At 39.4% G+C, this 6,939-nt stretch overlaps 1 non-coding gene across 1 annotated transcript; it reads right to left on the bottom strand.

Annotated features, from left to right (window-relative positions):
• Positions 1–3,586: 3,586 nt before the first annotated feature.
• On the bottom strand, positions 3,587–3,693 carry LOC128285036 (small nucleolar RNA R71). The gene has a single exon (XR_008275451.1). It is a non-coding gene; the product is annotated as a small nucleolar RNA R71 (small nucleolar RNA).
• Between the last annotated feature and the right edge of the window lie 3,246 nt (positions 3,694–6,939).

Raw genomic sequence — 6,939 nt, 5'->3', positions numbered from 1 at the left:
AAAACTTTTTTCTATTTCTACTTTAAACTTATGATTATGGGACTACGAGCCCTAAATAGATTATTGAAAACTATTCGGGACCAATCCGGGTCCTTAAACCAACTTTAGAAAATTTGTCCTTGAAATAGGACACACGCCCGTGTGGAAGAGTAACACGCTCGTGTGACCATTTCGACATGGTTGTGTTGATGGCCCGTGTGGTTCACAAAGCCCAAGCACCCTTGGACACGCCCGTGTCTAGCACCCGTGTAGGACTAATTCCTAATTCAACCTACAGGGGTTTTCACATGGCCAGACACAAGCCCGTGTAAATGGCCCGTGTCCCTCACACGGCCACGACATGCCCGTGTCCTAGCCCTTGTGCAAAAACCTGGACATTCTGTTTCTGACATCAGCATTCCTGAAATGTTACACAGCCATCGCACATGCCCATGTACTAGGCCGTGTCCTCCACACGGCTAAGACACACGGCTGTGTCTTTGCCCATGTGTTTATTACCATGATTACTGACTAGAAATTTTTACGTGTAGGGGACACACAGGTAGACCACACGACCATGGGGCTGACCGTGTGTCACACACGGAATAGACACACGCTCGTGTGTCTACCTGTGTGGACAATATAAGGCAATTTACCAAGCCTCATTGCTGCCCTTACATACCTATTTTCATACAAATGCCAACCAATTCCAAAACAAGCATAATTCAAGTACCAAATCAACCACTATAGACATTCCTTCAACCATGAAAATACATATTTTATAAATCAAAATGTGTGTTAGCCACCATTCAAGGCTTAATACAAAATAAAGGGTTCCCAACCCGAGTCATTAGAATTGGCCAATTCTCAAAGACACAAAATGATAAAGTCTAAGCCCTATACATGCCATATTCAGAAATATAAATCAAACTATACCGAAAGCTTCGATTTGATAGTGTGATCGATATCTCTGACTTCTGTTGATCTTTGAGCTAGATAGGCGACACTATAAGGAAATGGAAAGGAAATGGAGTAAGCATAAAGCTTAGTAAGTTGCACATAAAAAAATCTACAACGATGAGTCTATCATTCATCAACAAACTCATGATACCAAAGTGGGCATAAGCATCACTTACTCTTTACTCCATACAATTCACATAGCATATATAATGATTTCACATCTTGTACGTATGTATCACTTAGGTACTTGTAATACTCACAATACGGTTATACTTTCCTCCTTAACTTAAATTCATAACTTTCACTGTTGAACCATTTGGAAGACTACCGAATATTCCATAAGCCTCAAACATGGGTAAGGTGCCAATGCCATGTCCCAGACATGGTCTTACACTGGCTATCATCTTCGAGGCTGATGCCATGTCCCAGACATGGTCTTACACTAGCTCTCACATATTTGTGCTGATGCCATGTCCCACACATGGTCTTACACTGACACATCTCATAGCCGATGCATGTCCCAGACATGTCTTACATTAGCTTACATCCTAAGGCCGATGCATGTCCCAGACATGTCTTACACTAGCACTCGTCTCAATGCCAATGCCATGTCCTAGACATGGTCTTACACTGGCTCTCATAAGGTGGCTGATGCATGTTGATAAATCGTAATTTATACACATTTTTATTCCATGCTTAACACATTTTACGGATGATTTTTCCTTAAAATTGGTGAATTCGATGCTCCTAATGCCTTAATTTCATGTTTTATACTTGGGTGAGCATAGGAGAGTGAAAGGAACGAGAAACAGGCTAGAAATGGAGAAAATGGACCAATGTACGAAATCAACATGGCATGGACTTCCTCACACGGGCAGACCACACGGCCGTGTCCCTTTGGCAAGGTCAAAGTACGATTTACATGGGTAGATCACACACCCGTTCCCATTTAACAGCCTTGACCATGGCCTTAAGCAATTGCACACGGGCGTGTCCCTGCCAAGCCCAAGTTTAGTCTAATTTAGAAAAGGCCAATTTTGTGGGCTCTTAGGCATTCCAAAGCCTATTTAAATATCTGAGGAGGCACTTAGATAGGGGACGCACAGATAGAAGCAAGGAATTGCTCAAGGAAAGCCGATCGATCCATCTCAGAAGCCGGATTCACTATCAAGACTGAAGATCTCTCTTCAAATTCCCCCAGGAGTTTTGGGTTTTCTTATGTTTTGTTATTTTTATTCTTTTGAGATGTTTTCTTTCATTAGTATGAACTAAAACCCTAAATACCTAAGGAGGATGAAACCTAAGGAGGATGAAACCTAAGACGGATCTTGTTATTATTATCTGAATTGTATGATAAATATTTGACTTGTTCTTAATTATGTATTCTTAGTACTTGTTTTGATATTCCAGGATATTGATTCAAGTTAAGCTCTTATTCAGAGGAGGAATAAACCCTGTCTACGAGTAAATTTGTCATAATTAAGCGGAGTTGATTGCGCGCCTAGAGATAGGGTGACAAGATTTTGCTGGATTAGGGTGAAACCTAATAAGGGGATCCATAGATCGAGTTAATGCAACCCTAGGGCGTTAGTTAGGAAAAGATTTCAATTATTCAATCTAGGGTTAGACGTTGTTAGTCTCGAGAGAGATAATAATATAACTTAGGGATCTCTACAGAAAAAGTTGAATAAATAAATCATCCGATTCAAATTCAAATAACAAGTGAAGTCTAGGTGGATTTTTCCTTAGGTATTGTCTTAATCAAAAGCTTTTTATTTTCCCCAAATTTCTTTTCTGTGATTTCTTAATTTAGTTAATTAGTTAGATAAACAAAATCCTTTTATTTTTTAGGCTAGATAATAAAAAGAAAGTTGATACTAGTACCTTTAGTTCCTTTGGGTTCGATAATTCAGTCTTGCAAAAGCTATACTACTGTTCGATAGGTACACTTGCCTTCATTGTGATAATAGTTAGTTTCAAGAACGATTCATTATAAATATTTAAAACCTATCACGAATATATAATATCAAGTTTTTGGCGCCGTTGCCGAGGAACTAAGTTATTAGGAACACTCGATTTTTATTATTTAGCCATTTTACTTTTATTGCAGTTAAAATTTTTATTTTCTTTTCTTACTCTTCATTTTTTTTCTTCTAATAGGTTTTTCTAGTTAATGACTAGAAGAGCAAGAGGAAGATACTTCAACCACTACCGAGGAGATGGCTGAAAACCAAGAAAATCCGCTACCTCCTGCGATTGCTGTTAATCAAAATCCTGCTCTGCGCACTATGAATGATTATGCTAAACATTTTTTAATAGGAACTGAATCGAGCATAGTTAGACCTGCTGTAGCTGCAAATTCTTTTGAACTAAAACCTAACACAATTCAAATGATACAACAATTTGTTTAGTTTGATGGTTTGCAGGATAAAGATCCCAACACTCACTTGGCAAACTTTTTGAAACTATGCGAGACATTTAAAATTAATGGTGTTTCTGATGACGCCATTCACCTTCGGTTATTCCTTTTTCTTTAAGGAATAAGGCTAAACAATGGTTGAACTCATTACTACGGGGGTCAATCACTACATGGGAACAAATGACCGAAAGGTTTTTACTAAAATATTTTTCACCAGCTAAAACGGCTAAATTACGTAATGATATCTCTTCTTTTGTGCAGATGGATTTAGAAACACTCTACGATGCATGGGAGAGATAGAAGGACCTTTTGCGAAGATGCCCTCACCATAGGGTTACCACTCTGGCTATAGGTTCAAACTTTTCATAATGGCCTGAATTCTTCGACTTGACAAATGGTTGACGCAGCTGCTGGCAGAATCATCAATAATAAAACACCTGAAGATGCCTATGAATTTATAGAGGAGATGTCACTGAATAACTATTAGTGGCAAGTCATGAGGACAAAGCCAACAAAAATAGCTGGTGTTTATAACATTGATTCGGTCACCACGCTCTCTAATCAGGTAAAACTCTTGAATAAGAAAATTGATGGTTTTCTTAGTTCTTCACAGGTTCACCCAGTAATGCAGTGCGAAGCGAATGGAGGTGGATTAAGCAATTCAGAATACCCACCTTATGGCCACAACATGAAAAACAAGCAGTTAAATTACATGGGTAATAATCCTCGATCTCAAAACAATCCTTATAGCAATACTTACAATGCAGGTTGAAGGAATCACCCAAATTTTTCATGGGAAGGCCAAGGAAATCAGAAACCACCACCCCCTCCAGGCTTTCAGCAACCACCATACCAGCAGGAGAAAAAGCTGAACGTTAAGGAGATGCTAACCAAATTCATCTCGGTGTCAGAGACTCATTTTTAGAATATCGAGACGGCACTTAAAAATCAACAAGCATCAATCCAAAGGCACGAAACTCAGATTGGACAGCTCGCCAAGTTAATTTCTGAATGAATACAAGGTAGCCTGCCAAGCAACACTGAATCTAACCCAATGGAGAAACTCAATGCAATTTCCATTCAATATGAGCAACGGTTAGTGGCAAAACCAAGGCCAAAACTAGTGGTAAGCGAAGGTAAGAATGAGGTAGGCTAAAACAAACAAAAATCGGTAAGTATAGAATATAAACCTCGTCTGCCATACCCCAATGTGATAAGGAAAGACCGCTAAGACGAATAATTTGGTAAATTCCTTAAACTTTTAAAGAAACTACATATTAACCTACAGTTTATTGAAGCACTTTCGCAGATGCCGAACGCAGTCAAATTTTTAAAAGAGATTCTAGCAAATAAACGAAAGTTAGATGAAAGGTCACATGTGGAACTGAACGAGGTTTGCTCAGCCATTCTTCAGAATAAGCTACCCAACAAACTAAAGGATCTAGGGAGTTTTACGATTCCTTGTTTAATTGGTAGTTTAGATGTTAATAATGCGTTGGCTGATCTAGGGGCTAGTATCAATGTTATACCTTACAAATTGTTTAAGCAACTAGGTCTAGGGAAACCTAAACAAACTAGGATTAGCATTCAATTAGCAGATAAAATTGTCAGATTTCCTAGAGGTATCATTGAAGACGTACTCTTTAAAATTGACAAATTTCTATTCCTAGTTGATTTTGTTGTTTTAGACATAGAAGAGGACAGTAATGTTCCTTTAATTTTGGGAAGGCCCTTTTTAGCAACTGCTAGAACAATTATTGACGTTGGCACAGGTGAACTCACACTTCGTGTAGGAGACGAAACAATCAACCTTCAAGCTCGCAACTCTAACAACACATCAAAAACTGAAGGTGATTGTACAAATTGTTCTACTAAGACTGATCATATAGTGCAAACTATTTTGAAGGAAATAAGTTCGAAGGACACACATGAGTCATGTTCAATCCACAACAAAGAATCTACCCATGAAGAAAGAAGGTTACAAATCGAGGAGTTAGATGAATGGCTGACATTTAAATCGAGAAAAGATGATAAACCAAAATTACGCCAGAACGAGCTCAATGCCTCACCAAATCAACTTAAGGTTGGAGATAAAGTTTCATTAGATGCCACCGATCCTCACATTGACACTGCCAAACCGAATGAAGAAATTCCTCTTACGGTACTTAGCATTTTCCCATTTGGTACAGTCGAGGTAAGTTATCCCAAATTCAGTACCTTTAAGGTAAACAATACCCGCATAAAACCTTATTTTGATGGGATTCATAGCAGGAATGAGGAGTATAAACTCCTCGAACCACCATGATCACACACCAGAGAGGTAAGTCGAGCTTAGACTCTAAATAAGCACTTTTCAAGAGGCAACCCGGGTACTAACAATATTAATTTCTTTAAATTTTAGTTTTAACATCTAGCATACTAACCGACTCATGAAACGCAGGCTTTCTAAATCACACACGGCCAGGCACACGGGCGTGCCTTAGGCCGTGTGAAAACAGGGCAAAATTTTCCCCAACACGGGATGCGATAAGTCGCCACGGCCGTGCGTTAGGACCATGGGTGAACCTGCCAAAACAACACTGGTGTGCAACATGCCCGTGTCTTAGAAACATCGTTGAACTTGAGAAAATAACATGGGCATTCGCCATGCCCGTGTCTAGAACCCGTGGTCAGACCTGTTAGATTAACACAGGCGTGGGCCTATATACACGGGCATCGGAGAAGCGAACGAAGATAGACACGGCCGTGCGACATGGCCGTGTGCACCCACATGCCCAAGGAACACGGGCATGGGCAAAATGTCAGACGCGCCCAAATTCAAAATTCGCGAATCACACGGGTAAAAATTGGGGAACACGGGCGTGTCCCCTGGCCATGTGTCCCAAAATCTATAAATACCCTTCACTATTCATCATTTTCTTCACCCAAAATCCCTAACCCTAACTACTGCAAGTCCGCACGGCCTCCTTGTCATGCCCGTGCACCGCCTCCAACTCCATTTTCGACACCCATTCTCATCTTTTTAGCGTTTGTTTACTCTTTTCTCACTCTTTTCTTCATCTCTTTTACTAATTTTATGATTCTTATGGTTTTATTTGGTAGATTTTTTATTTATATTCATAGTTTTCACTATAGTCATGCTTATACATTTATTCTTTTCCATTTTAGTCAATGCTTTCTGATACATTCATTCTTTTTGTGTGTTCCCATAGAGTCTAGTCCAGTCATTTCATGTTGAAAATAATCATGCTTTTATTATGTCAATTGCTATATAAACTTCTATCATTTAGATTAAACCGCTAAGTATTGTTGGTTGGACTGGTTAGTTTAACTATATTCATGACTACTTCTTTAGTTAGTTAGTTATGTTATATTCTTTGTTCTTCTTGCAGGCATACCATGTCAAGCTCACGTGGAAAGAAAACTACCGTCCCCACTTCAAAAAAGCAGAAAGGGGCGTCTTCCTCAGGCCTTACCGCGAAAATTTGCCATCCATACCTCCAATTTCTACCTGGCAATCAGGAGGAACTATTCCAAATCCTACGGGCCTGACCCTTAGGTGTGGGCTGCTGCATTGACTG

Source organism: Gossypium arboreum, chromosome 11 (genome assembly GCF_025698485.1).
Source record: "Gossypium arboreum isolate Shixiya-1 chromosome 11, ASM2569848v2, whole genome shotgun sequence".
Lineage (NCBI taxonomy): Eukaryota > Viridiplantae > Streptophyta > Magnoliopsida > Malvales > Malvaceae > Gossypium > Gossypium arboreum.
Note: the sequence above shows the minus strand (reverse complement) of the source record. Positions and strands in the feature narration are given on the sequence as shown.